Below are 14,689 nucleotides of genomic sequence, written 5' to 3' on the forward strand. Positions count from 1 at the left end.
AACATTATTATATAAAATAAATTAGGAAATTAGGCTTGAAATAGATTTTTGTGCTTGCTGTAAAATATTTTCTTTTGCAGTCCTTTGAGGGACACATGAATTCAGAAACAGTGAGGTTATACTGCAGCATACAGGTTAGGACACTGACAAACAGTGTTGTGGGAAAAAAGTTCCAATGGCAAAGCAAAAAATAGAGAGGGTATGACCTGTGTCCCGCAACAGATTTTATGTAATATAACAATCTTATTTTCTTTCTCTTTAATTAAAAGACATGGTCAGGATGTCCAAAAAAGATAGCCCAAATGGGATATAAGGGAATGGGAATGGTTTTCAACTCATGCTACACGAGGGACCAAAGCCTGAACATTAATTGAGGAGAAGCCTCCTGCAATACAGGGGAAATTGCCAATGGCCATGGGACGGCCCCAGAGGATCAACAACCCTATTATAAAACTAGTCATAAAGCATTCCAGTTTAGTTCACAGCATCTCTGACAAGACCCAGGGCCAGGAATTTAATCCATTAGCAAGATATCTTTCAAGTCAAAAGCCTACTAATAGTATCATAGTAAAGCAGTGAAAAGCAATTCACATTTTTGTCTGTTTGTAACTACCAGGTCCAAAATGTACACATAATAAATCTTTATAAGATAAAATCACATTCATCAGCATCCATACAAGAATTACCATAATTTATGGATATGAGATAATCTCCTAAAGGGAATCGGCCCTATGAAAATATCAACACCGTTAGAAAATCTGATATTGGGGAGGGTCTGCTGAAAATACCAAAAGTGGAACTTCCGCTTTAATGCTTCCCCCCCCCCCCTGGTGTCACATCTGGCACCCTGCAGGGAAGAGGGAGGACCCATTTATGACAGGTCTCCTTCTCCGCTTCTGGGAGACGGGCCGCGGGACAATCTCACGGAAGTTTGGCCCCTTTCCTCGTTCCTCCACCGCAGGCCAATTAGAAAGCGCATGCACAGTAGGGAACCAGCAGTGAAGCTGAAAGGCTTCACTGCCTGGCTCCCTTACCAAGAAAGCAGCAGCTAGCAGCAACCGAGAGATCGGCTGGGGTGCCGACATTGTGGGCTCCCTGGACAGGTAAAGTGTCCTAATATTAAAAATCAGCAGCTATAGTATTTTGTAGCTGCCGACTTTTACATTTTTCTTTTTGGCTGGACCTCTTCTTTAAGCCTTCTTATCGCACACCACTAAGCGCTTTGGATTGGGTGGGGGTTTGACACAGTGAAGCCCTCTACGGCCTGTTTCGCATAGGCCTCAGCTTGTATAAGAGCAGTGAAAACAGCAGGCTTTGACAAAGCATTTTCAGAGCTTTCAGTAAGCTTTGTTGAAGCTTTTAAAGTATCATCTAACTCCAGTTTGTAAATGTTGAACACAGAGCCTAATGGGAGTGTTGATTGCCACATTATGCAAGCTGCTAGCAGGCTTCAGCAGCCTTCAAGGGCCAAGAAGAGCTGAAACCTGCTTGCAACTTGCTTAAAGTGGCAATAAACACTCCCATTAGTATCTGTGTTAGACATGCACAAACTGGAGCAAAATGTTACTTTAAAAGCTTCAACAGAACTTGCTAAAAGCTGTGCAAATGCTTTGTCAAAAACCTGCTGTTCACACTGCTTTTATACAAGCTGAAGCCCATGGCCTAAAAGGTCCACAAAATCCTGCTGCAATTGGCAGCTGGTGCTCTCTATTTTCCATTGAAATTATGCAAGAAATCCAAGAATTTTCCATTGAAATCACGCAGGGGGGCAAGTTACTGATGCACCATATCGAACTTACACTGCTTTGAACTGGAACCACAGATCAGGCAATTCCTTGTTAAATATGCTTTGCTTATGTTCTCATTCATTTTACTGTTGCATTGTCAATTTTTTATGTCTTTTTCCTAAATATTATTCTGGCATCATCTTATCTGTAAATTAAATTTTAAGTTTGTTAAGCATTTTGTTCAATGCTCTGCTAAAATAAAGACTTTTGCTCTTTGAAAAATGTTTCCATAGTTTAACCTTTGTCATATGCCTGTCTGGTGTGATGGTATCAAAGATTTTTCATAAAAGTCAGAATTGCTACAGTAGATAATGGCAATGGAGTGTGTTTCTGTAAAAACACATCGTGGAAGGGATTGTGTCTGTAGAGAGCTAACTAATCAACACCAGTGATGATCACTCTCAGTCTGTTGGTCTAGATTTTTGTCTTGGGAGCTGGAAAACCTCTGCGCAGGGTGTGGCTGAAAGTGCCAACATCACAGGAATGACCCCACTTGAAGGAACACTGAGCCTCAACCAGTGGTTACAGCATTACACTGCAGTAGCCATTAAAATTAACTGAACTCTACCTTTAATGATATAATTTTAAATGGTAAATTCTGCTTGGATGCTCTTATTTCAGAACTCAGCGATTTACTTCTCGCACTTTCAGTTGTGAAAGTTACTTTTACATAGTTTTCATTCCTTTATTTTAGCTCTGTATCTCCTGTGTATTGTTTATAAAAATAAAAAAAAACAATTTTCGATTGGGGCTTATCTTAAATTGTCCAAGGTGCTCTTTGGTCATTTACCAGAGCACTTATAACATTTTATTTTAAAAAAATGTAGATATTTCATTATAAAAATAAACCTTTGGACTTCATTTTTGCTCATGTAGGGGCCACAACCTTTGCTGTGCGGCCTTGATTTGTTGGGCTTACCAGTTACCTTCTCTCGGCCTGCTCTTCCACGTCTATGGGTTCCCAGGGTTGATACCCAACGACTTGCACACTGACACAGATGAAGTCCTCTTTAAAGGGTTTTATTTTGCGAGAATAACTTCCAGACAACACAATCTCTTAGGGAACAGAGGGCACAGGTGAAGAACTCAGGCACTTTGAACTGCAGGTCTAGCAAAGTCTCTAATTACACCCAGAGAGTAGCCACTCGCAGCTGGGTATTTCAAGGCTGAATGGATCCCTAGCCAGAGATCATGGCAGTCAGCACGTTGACTCAAAACTTGAAACAGTCCCGTGAACGTGGACAAGTTGTAACTAAAGGTGAACAGGAACCTTTTCTTCAGTACCTGGAACGTCTCCCGTCTCCTCAATGGTACTAGAAAAGCATGAATTTGTCAATGTCCTTCCCAACTCAGTAACCAGGCACTTCCCAGGATGCCACTTGCCGGCCCTCCTCCGAAGGGTCCTCCCCCAGTCACTTCCACGAGCTGTGGTGCTTCTCCAAGCCAAGAGCACACCCGAACACTTTGAATTATCCCTTAGTTATTGCGTCTCGGACCAGCCGGGTCGGAGACTCGGGAACAGATGGATCTCTACCCCAGACCAGACGGGTCTATCAGGGGTCTTCCACAGGAACATGTTGCGGGTATTGAACACCCCATGACCGGGACCCCTCACGGGACTACCCCGGTCCTGGAACCAGACCAGATCCCATGGGTCTCACAAACTCCTCTCTCCTAAACACGTGACCCACACCACTGAAGTACCCCTTCCCAGAGTCCTCAGCGGGCCCCGACGCTCCCACTGATTGGTTCCGAGAAGGCCGATACTTAAACATCCAACCAGACCTGGTTCTGGCCTGTCGTGCACCTCACCGTTCACATGACCAGGCAGAACTTCCAAACACAGACTGGCCAGACTGGTGTTAAGGCCTACCTTACTTATATAACCCTCAGAACCCCTACAGTCCTGAGGCAAAAACGAAATTTACATGCGTATGACATTTTATCCAAAATGTCATCCGCTACACTCATATAGCCGGATTCCTTGAAAACACTCAGTTATATTTGTGGCGCATCAGCTTATGAACGCTGTGCAGTTTAATATTTCCATCTGTGTTTTTATTTTCCAAAGTTTTAACATATTTTTTCATGTTAAGAATTCATTTTTATGGCTTGGATTTTAATTGGAATGATTTTTGGAACCTACGTCCATAATATATATATATATATATATATATATATATATATATATATATATGAAAATATGTGTGTGAGTGTGCAGATGCATGCACACACACAAATTCAGCAGCAGTAATCATTGCACTAGCTTTTCTACTTTGAGAGGTTTACAACCAATCCAGGACAAGTTACAAAAGATCGTTGGTTAAAAAAAAAAGGGAACAGATGTGTCTATAATTCTGAGCTCTGCAAACCATCTTCTGGTTATCTTTTTGGCTCGGTTCACACCTACAGTGGGGAAAATAATTATTTGATCCCCTACAGATTTGATGAAGGGTCTATAAATTTTTTATCATAGGTGTATTTTAAATGATAAAGACAGAATATCAACCAAAAATCCAGAAAAAAATACATAAAATAAATGCTATAAATTAGATTGCAGTTCATTGAGTAAAATAAATATTTGATCCCCAAGCAAAACAAGACTTAGTACTTGGTGGAGAAACCCTTGGTGGCAAGCACAGTGGTAGGAAGTTTCTTGAAGTTGGTGACCAGGTTTGCACACATCTTAAGACCCCTTTCACACCAGGGCGTTTTGCAGGCGCTATAGCGTTAGAAATAGCGCCTGCAAAACGCCCTAAAGAAGCTGCACCATTGTGTGTAGTGTGAAAGCCCCGAGGGCTTTCACACTACAGCGGTGCGCTGGCAGGACGTCAGAAAAAAGTCCTGCCAGCAGCTTCTTTGAAGCGGTGAAGGAGCGGTGTGTTTACCGCTCCTCCACCGCTGCTGCCCATTGAAATCAATGGGGCAGCGCTGTAATGCCGCCGGCAAAACGCCGCTATTGCGGCGTATTGCCGGCGGTTTTAACTCTTTCGCGGCCGCTAGCGGGGGGTAAAAGCGCCCCGCTAGTGGCTGAAATGCGCCGCAAATCCGGCGGTAAAACGCCGCTAAAAATAGCGGCGTTTTACCGCCGACGCAAGTTGCGGTGTGGTGTGAAAGGGGTCTAAGAGGGATTTTGGTCCACTCTTCTGTACAGATCATCTCTAAATCCATAATGTTTCTTGGTTGTCTCTTTCTTGGCAGCTCGAAGTTTCAGCTCCCTCCATAAATTTTCTATAGGATTGAGGTCTGGAGATTAACTGGGCAACTCCATGACCTGAATATGCTTCTTCTTGAGCCACTCCTTTGTTGCCTTGGCAGTATGTTTTGAGTTGTACAAAATAGGGGATATATTTAGGCATTTTTATAATTTTTTTTTTTTTTTTTACCAGTAATGGTGGAGATCGGTGATTTTTAGTGGGACTGTGACATTGTGGCAGACAGATCAGACATTTTTTTGGCACCAATAACATTATTACAGTGATCAGAGCTAAAAATAGCCACTGATCACTGTATACATGGCACTGGCAGGGAAGGGGTTAACACTAGGAGGGCGATCAAGGGGTAAGTGTTCCCTAGGGAGGTGTTTCTAACTATGGGGGAGTGAGTGGACTGACCGGGAGAATGGAGATCGCCGTTCCCGATCACTTGGAACAGACAATCTCTCTGTACTCTCGTCAGAATGGGGATCTGTTTGTTTACATTGGCAGATCACTGTTCTGGCTCTCTGTGGAGCGATCACGGGTGGCCTGCTAAAGCTATTAAATGGACCGACATACTGGCAAGGTGATTGGCGCAGCCGAACCAACCTGCCACAGTATAACTGCGGTGGCTGGTCAGGAAGCGGTTAAAATACACCTATGATAAAAATGATAGACCCTTCATTTCTTTGTAAGTGGGTAAACTTACAAAATCAGCAGGGGATCAAATAATTATTTTCCCCACTGTGCACATTTTTTTTTGTGCTTTTTGCAGAAACGCACTACAGTTCATTTAGCATGGTTTCCTCTTGGACACGCACACATCTATGCTTTTTTTGGCCACTGCATTTTTGGAAAGGGTCAGGGACTTTTTTTAAATAAAAAACTTTGCTTTTTTTGCTTCAACAGACTTTAATGGAGAAGCTGTAGAAAGGCATGTAGTTTGTTTTTGGCACAATTAATAATAGTAATATGCCCAACAACAAATTGGCCAACAAAAACAAACAAACATAAAAAACACAAAAGGAGGCAAAAATGCATGTGCAAAAATGCAAAATGCACAGTAAAAAAGCACTGCAGAAACGACCAAAAAGCAAACTGCATAGGTATGAACCAAGCCTTAAACAGAACTAGGAAAAGTTGAAATTATTTTTTCTTACAGTTATCCCTTTGAGTTTACTGTACATTAGGACAGTGGTTCAACCAATGGCCTATGCTTGTGGCTGCATCTTCCAAGGTATGAATTATCTGCATTCAATTTCTGCGCTGAATCAGTGTTCAATTTCTAATGTGCTATAAACTTGCAACATTTTCTTTAATGTCTGGAGGCTATTAAATGGTATTTTTTTGCACAGTGTGGGCCACTGGCACCATTGGTGATATGACAGTTTGAGGATCTAAACATAGGATAAATTTATAGTGAAAATTAAAAGTGTGTATACCGTGGGTTACCATTTACATTAAACGTCAGCAAAACATTTGTTAACGGTTGTGTATCTAATTGTCTTCAAGGCAAGCTATTCAAAAGCAATGTAAAACACATCTAAATATGGTATTATGGGCCAGTGACCAGCTGCTGTGCAGGATGCGCCTCCGGATGTGGGATACAGCTGGCAAATAGAAAAAAAATTGTGAACATGAAGTTCTCATAAAATTATGCCTCAAGGTAATTAGCAGGAGCAGTTCTGGTATTTATACCTAATAAACACTATTAGGCATAACAATGCACAGAATAATGAGTCAAAGCCACAAAGAACGACCTATAACAATTAGAGAACAGAAAAATAATTATCATTAAAAAAAAATCTAAATAAATAAGATGGAAGTGGTCTTACAGAAAAAGGAAAAAAAAAAAAGAATATGGCATGATCCAAAAAGTTTCAGCAGAACTATTCATTATGGTACTAAGTAGAAGTATGGATACTTCAGGCAATGCTCTCTGGGAAAGTTAAGCAATCAATAAAAGGACTTCCAGATAAAACCATTTTAATATGGCTGGCCTGGTTGTGATTGCCCCACATACTGGTTCAGCAATGTGTGTGCTTAAATACAGGTCTGTCATGTTTTAGTAGTGCCACCCAGATTTCCATACGATTTTTGAGCAGAGGTCGTCTAAGCACAACGTTACAAACAGCATTATGGTGCACGGAGTACAAGAGATAATTGGCAATTTTCATTCTTCCATCCTAACATGTTCCATTAACCACTTGCTTACTGGGCATTTAAACCCCCCTTCTGTCCAGACCAATTTTCAGCTTTCAGTGCTGTCGCATTTTGAATGACAATTGCATGGTCATACAACACTGTACCCAAATTAAATTTTTTATCATTTTTTCCCCCACAAATAAGAGCTTTCTTTTGGTGGTATTTATAACACCTTTACGGTTTTTATTTTTTGTTTAAAAAAAAAAGTAAAAAGACAGAATAAAAAAAAAAATATGTTTTTTATATTTTGTTATAAAATTTTAAAACGTAATGTTTCTCCTTCATTGATGTATGCTGATGAGGTGGCACTGATGGGAGGCAATAATAGGCACTGATAGGCAGCACTGCTAGGTGGCACTGGTGGGCACTAGCAGGGTTTACTAGTGTGCACAGATGAGGCATAATTGCCTCTTTGGGACCGATGTCCCTTGCAGATGAGCCAGTGATTGGCTTTTTTTAATCCTCACGCTGTCAGAACCGATTACCAAACTTTTGTTTACATCATGTAATCAGCTGTCATTGGCTGACAGCTGATCACATGGTAAAGGGCTGAGACCGGCCCCTTACTCGGATCGGTGATCACCCGAGTCTCAGTGTTCACAGGACGTGCACAGGGAGCATGCACAGGGGAGGCCGTCATATGAAGGCCTCCCGGAAATTCAGGTCCGTGCTGTGGCCGTCATTCGGCTATAGTATGGATGTCAAGTGGTCAAAGTACACAAAGTTAGGTTGAGGGATGCCTTTTTTTCAACCTAAATATTTGGGTGTACCCAGCAAACCAACATGTTTAATTTTTACCAATTTGTGTATAAGGGCTAGTACTCTAGACTGCTATAATCTAACTCTGGCATACATACCCATCATCAGCTAAGTGCCCATGAGTGGCAGTTCAAAGAATACTGCAGTTCCATAAACACAGCTGATAGTCCTGTGAAAAATAGATTTTGAATGAGGGAAGATGTGCTTTCCCCTGGACATTTTAAAGATATTTGGAAAAGATCCAGTCAGTGTCTCATCACAAGATGTGCTTACAAGTATCTGATGGCAGTGTGATCCTGTGTTCAGCACCAATGTTAGGTTAGATGCACTTTGCCTTATACTACAACTGCCAAGAGACACGGTAGAGAAACATAACAGAGAATCATGGCTTTATAGAGAGGTAATGCTCTTTATCCAATGCCAACAAGCAATTGAAGGATGAGAGAGAGGCAACCTGTCCCTCCTTGGAGCCCTCAGGCAACACAGAGCATCATCAGTATGACCAATTGAGACTCGCACAGCCCTAAGCACATCCAATGGACATCACAGTCCTAGTCACTATACTTGTGCTGGGTCAGTGTCTCAGTACATATTGAAGTGATATAATTAGTATGACTTCCTAGCTACTTTTATAAAAGAGGACAGCAGTGGCAGTCCATATATTTTACCATCATAGGTTAAAAAACTTCACCATAGTCCTCTTGGTCTTCTTCCTTTGAGCCCAGTTTCTCAAAAAGCAACAGATCAGTTCGATCAGTCACTGATGTACATGGACCTTGGAGTTCAGATTTTATCTCTTTGGAAGATTTCCTTGGATCTTTTTATACTATTCCCACTATCCTTCTGTTCAATCTGTCTCAAAATTCCTCTTTCGGCCACTTACAGGCAGATTGGTTACACTCAAATGGACCTTAAACTTTGCAATATTTGCAATTGTAATCACAGGAAGAAGTTGCTTGAAATTATCTTATGGCCTTACCTATGCAATATTGGTTTATCATTTTCTTTCGAATCTCCTCAGACAAATCTCTCCTTTGCTTTCTCTAGTCCATGTTCAGTGAGGTGCATAAGATAATAGCAAACAGCAGAGAGACTACTTTTCTCCATTTAAATAGGCTGATTACTAAACGGTAGACGTGTACAACTAATTACTGAAAACAGTTAATAATTGGAATATCACTATGATCCACTTATTTATAATCTTTTCAAGGGGCACCAAAAGATCTGTTCTGAATATATTTGTAGAAAAAGCAACCATCTATCTTTTTCACACTTTCTTTGCTTTACTCTGACATACCAAAGGCATACAATATCTCACAAAAGTGAGTACACCCCTCACATTTTTGTAAATATTTTATTATATCTTTTCATGTGACAACACTGAACAAAGTTACATTTTGCTACAATGTAAAGTAGTGAGTGTACAGCTAGTATAAAAGTGTAAATTTGCTGTCCCTTCAAAATAACTCAACACACAGCCATTAATGTCTAAACCGCTGCCAACAAAAGTGAAAATGTCCAAATTGGGCCCAACTAGCCATTTTTCCTCCCCAGTGTCATGTGACTCAGTGTTACAAGGTCTTAGATGTGAATGGGAAGCAGGTGTGTTAAATTTAGTGTTATCGCTCTGACTCTCTCATACTGGTCACTGGAGTTCAACATGGCACCTCATGGCAATGAACTCTGTGAGGATCTGAAAAAAAGAATTGTTTCCTACATAAAGATGGCCTAGGCTATAAGAAGATTGCCAAAACTCTGAAACTGAGCTGCAGCACAGTGACCAAGAGCATACAGCGGTTTAATAGGACAGGTTCCACTGAGAATAGGCCTCGCCATGGTCGACCAAAGAAGTTGAGTGCACGTGCTCAGCATCATAGCCAGAGGTTGACTTTGGGAACTAGACATATGAGTGCTGCCAGCATTGCTGCAGAAGTCAAAGGGGTGGGGTCAGCCTGTGAGTGCTCAGACTATACACTACCCACTGCTTAAATTTGGTCTGCATGGCTGTCATCCCAGAAGGAAGCCTCATCTAAAGATGATGCACAAGAGAGCCCACAGAGCATGATCCCTCCCTTCGGAGACTGGGCCGCAGGGCAGTATTCCAACATGATAATGACCCCAAACACACCTCCAAGATGACCACTGCCTTGCTAAAGAAGCTGAAGGTGATGAACTGGCCAAGCATGTCTCCAGACCTTAACCCTACTGAGCATCTGTGGGGCATACTCAAATGGAAGGTGGAGAAGCGCAAGGTCTCCAACATCCACCAGCTCTGTGATGTCGTCATGGAGGAGTGGAAGAGGACTTTAGTGGCAACCTGTGATGCTCTGGTGAACTCCATGCCCAAGAGGGTTAAAGCAGTGCTGGAAAATAATGGTGGCCACACAAAATATTGACACTTTGGGCCCAATTTGGACATTTTAACTTGTAGGGGTGTACTCATTTTTGTTGCCAGCGGTTTAGATATCAACCACTTGCTTACTGGCCACTTAAACACCCTTCCTGCCCAGACCAATTTTCAGCTTTCGGTGCTCTCACAATTTGAATGACAATTACTCAGTCATGCAACACTGTACCCAAATGAATTTTTTGTCCTTTTTTTCCCACAAATAGAGCTTTCTTTTGGTGGTATTTGATCACCTCTGGGGTTTTTATTTTTTGCGCTATAAATGAAAAAAGACCGAAAATGTTGAAAAAAAAACGCATATTTCTTTGTTTCTGTGACAGAATTATGCAAATTATTAATTTTTCTTCATAAATTTTGGCCACAATTTATACTGCTACATATCTTTGGTAAAAATAACCCAAATTAGTGGATATTATTTGGTCTTTGTGAAAGTTAGAGAGTCTACAAGGTGTGGTGCGAATCGCACAAAATTGATCACATCTGATGTACTGGTGGCCTATCTCGCTTCTTGTGACCCGAACAAGTCAGGAAAGTACAAATACCCCCCAAATGACCCCTTTTTGGAAAGTAGACATTCCAAGGTATTTAGTAAGAGGCATAGTGAGCTTTTTGATGTTGTCATTTTTTCCCACAATTCTTTGCAAAATTAAGATTTTTCATTTTTTTTTTCTCCACAAAATTGTCATTGTAATAGGTTATTTCTCTCACGTGGCATGTGTATACCACAAATGATACCCCCCAAAAAATTCTGCTACTCCTCCTGAGTATTACAATACCACATGTGTGTGACTTTTTCACAGCCTGGCCACATAGAGAGGCCCAACATGCAGGTAGCGCCATCATGTGTTCTAGGAACATAAATTACACATCTAACTTGTTGACTATTTATTACACTTTAAAGCACCAGGACAATGACACGTGACACTGATGACAGATGGCACTGATACGTGGCAATGATGACACTTATACGTGGCACTGATGACAGGTGGAACTGATGACAGATGGCACTAATATGTGGCACTGATGACAGATGGCACTCATATGTGTTACTGATGACACGTGGCACTAATACGTGGCACTGAAGACACGTAGCACTAATACGTGGCACTGAAGACACGTGGCACTAATACGTGACACTGAAGACAGATGGCACTAATACGTGGCACTAATACGTGCCACCGATGACAGATGCCACTAATACATGGCACCGATGACGCGTGACACTGATGACAGATGGCACTGATAAGTGGCATTGATGACACGTGACACTGACAACAGATGGCACGTGACACTGACAGGTGGCACTGATGACAAATGGCACTGATACGTGGCACTGATGACAGATGGCACTATGTGGCATTGATGACACGTGGCACTGACGACAGGTGGCACTGACAACAGGTAGCACTGGGGGCAGGTAGCACTGGGGTGGATGGCACTGGGGGCAGGTAGCACTGGGGTGGATGGCACTGGGGGCAGGTAGCACTGGGGTGGATGGCACTGGGGGCAGGTAGCACTGGGGTGGATGGCACTGGGGGCAGGTAGCACTGGGGTGGATGGCACTGGGGCAGATGGCACTGCTGGGGGCAGATGGCACTGCTGGGGGCGGATGGCACTGCTGGGGGAGGATGGCACTGCTGGGGGAGGATGGCACTTTTTATTTTATTACTTTTTTTTTTTTTTACTACAGGCAGAACGGCTGCCGCTGCAGCCGTTCATCTCTCCCCTCTCACACTGTCACTGCGAGGAGGGAGAGCGGCGCTGAGAGATGATCTCATATGTTTACATATGAGATCATCTCCCATTGGACACGCCGATCACGCTGTAAACAGTCGCTGTGATTGGCCGTTTACAGCAATCTGTGTTTGCCTGTCCCCGGGGGACACGGCGAACACAGAACTTCCGCGATGCGCGCCCGCGGCGGCGCGCATTGCGGAAGTAAACATCAGGACGTCCAGGGACGACCACCCGGACGAACGCGCCTGCTCTACGGCCGTCATTCGGCCATAGGGCGGGCGCGAGGTGGTTAATGCCTGTGTGTTGTGTTTGAGGGGACAGCAAATTTACACTGCTGTACAAGCTGTACACTCACTAATTTTACATTGTAGCAAAGTGTAATTTCTTCAGTGCTGTCACATGAAAAGGTATAATAAAATATTTACAAAAATGTGAGGGGTGTACTCACTTCTGTGAGATACTGTACATGAGAGTCTGCTTTTTATTTACATCACTTTACAAGAGTATTGTTTCAATGAGCTGTAATAGTATCAACAAATTTGTCCATGTCTGTATATGCCAAATTGTTTGTAATCATTGTTTGCCATCTACAGTTGTAATACAGAAAGCACAGTCAAGAAGGTGACACCGCTGTCCACATTGGCAGCTTCCTGTGTTACTTGTCAGCTACATGAACTAACAAAGAGCATTTTGATAGTACTGGGACTCTATCTGTGCCTTTTGTGAACTATCTGAACCCCTGGGCCAGTATGAAGCAGAGTAGACCCATAATAAAGCAGAATGTACCTGTGTATCTGGGCAAAACCCCAAAAATAGGAAGCCCTCCATTCTGGACAGTGGGAATAGCCATGCAAATTACTCCTTCATGACCCAAGGCCAACTGCACATCCAGAACCACTGGTTTATAGTATAGATAGTCATTCTGGAGTCATTTATTCCAAGCTGCACACAGCTGCCAACAAAGCTGAAATACAGTTTGGTCTAAACATCTTTATAATACTAAACTGTATCTGCAATTTCAAAACACAAAGACAAAGTAATGATTTGCATAGATCCACACACTATACTAAAATGAACAAAAAAACTTTGTTTTTAGGATATGTGATGAAAGTGAGACCTGCAGATACATTCTGCTTAAAGAAGGCTCCTGTGAAATGAATTCTGATGGTCTTACAGTACAAGTACCTCCTGCACAATCACATTACTTTTGTACAGGGGATTACGGGAAGAAAAGCTACATTTCAGAGACATAGGGGTTGATTTATTAAAACTGGAGCGTGCAAAATCTGGTAGCCAACTAGCCTCTAATTATAGCTTGTTATATTAGGCTTTGACAAAAAAAAAAACTGTAGGATGATTCGTTATTATGCAGAGCTGTACCAGATTTTGCACTCTCCAGTTTTAGTAAATAAGCCCCATATATTTGCTGTGTTAAAAAAAATGATTTTTTAAAGAATACAATCTTCTATTTATTTAGGCCTCTGCTTTTGGTTCCCAGTGTTCCTATGTTGGAGTTGCAGCACACAGTTTTGTGTAGAGGGTGTCTCATTATCCTAGAGATGGATCAGTTTGTGTTGGTCTGGTTTTCTTCAAACATCTCTCTTGGATGCCCTGCTTCAGATATGATTGCTGACTACTCCTAACACAACAACATCCTGTTTTTTAGGGTTTGTTTTCTTCTTTCACTTTATTTTGATATAGTAATGCAAACCATTTACACATAATGATAGGTCAAGATGAGGTTGTTTTTGGAAGGCAATTTTGAGGCGTTTGTAAAACACGTTTACACTGGGTGAACAGTGATCTAAAAATGTTGGGGTAGAAGAGACTGAAAAAAGAGGGATTTTGAAATATCTGTAAATCCAAGTCTTGGAGTACAGTACAAGACACATGCTGGATATTCATAGATCCCTGGGTTATAGGATGATACCTTCAGCTAATTGGACACTGAAAAGCTTTACTGGACCTACCCCCTGGGCCCTATATAGTTCTATCCCACTTCATAAGACCTCCGTTTTTTAGCAAGCAATGCAGAGTAACACTGGAACAGAGTGGAGGATGGCCTATGTCCTGTACTGTACTGCAAGATATTACATTTACAGGCAAGTCAAAACTCCTCATCTTAACTGTACATTACAGGACATAGGCTGGATATTCACAGATCCTGGAACATTCCCAAGCAATGAGTAAGAACAGTGTGCAGCAAGGCAAACAGAACTGTGCCAACATGCTAAACGATAACTAGGGTCAGGGGACCCAATTCAAAGTACTGCTGCAAAAACCCTGTGCCAAAAGCTGCATCCATAGAAGCTTGGATGTCCACCTGGTAGAACTTGGTGAAGGTATGAACCGAAGACTAGGTGGTGGTTTTGTAAAGTGGGGTAAAAGAGGCTTGATGTCAGAATGTCCAGGAAACACCCATCGATCTGGTAGAGTGAGCACAGAAGAGTGTTTTATCCTTTAAAGTGTACAATCTTGAGATGAGTTATCTTATCCACCTGGTAATAGTGGCTTTTGAAGCATGATGTTCTTTGCAATTCCCTAATGATACGGCTCCTTAAAAGAGAACACAGCTAGTTCAGAAACCCATCTGACAG

Source organism: Lithobates pipiens, unplaced genomic scaffold, assembly GCF_037356315.1.
Source record: "Lithobates pipiens isolate NorthernLeopardFrog02 unplaced genomic scaffold, aLitPip1_a1.2 Scaffold_19, whole genome shotgun sequence".
NCBI classification, from domain to species: domain Eukaryota; kingdom Metazoa; phylum Chordata; class Amphibia; order Anura; family Ranidae; genus Lithobates; species Lithobates pipiens.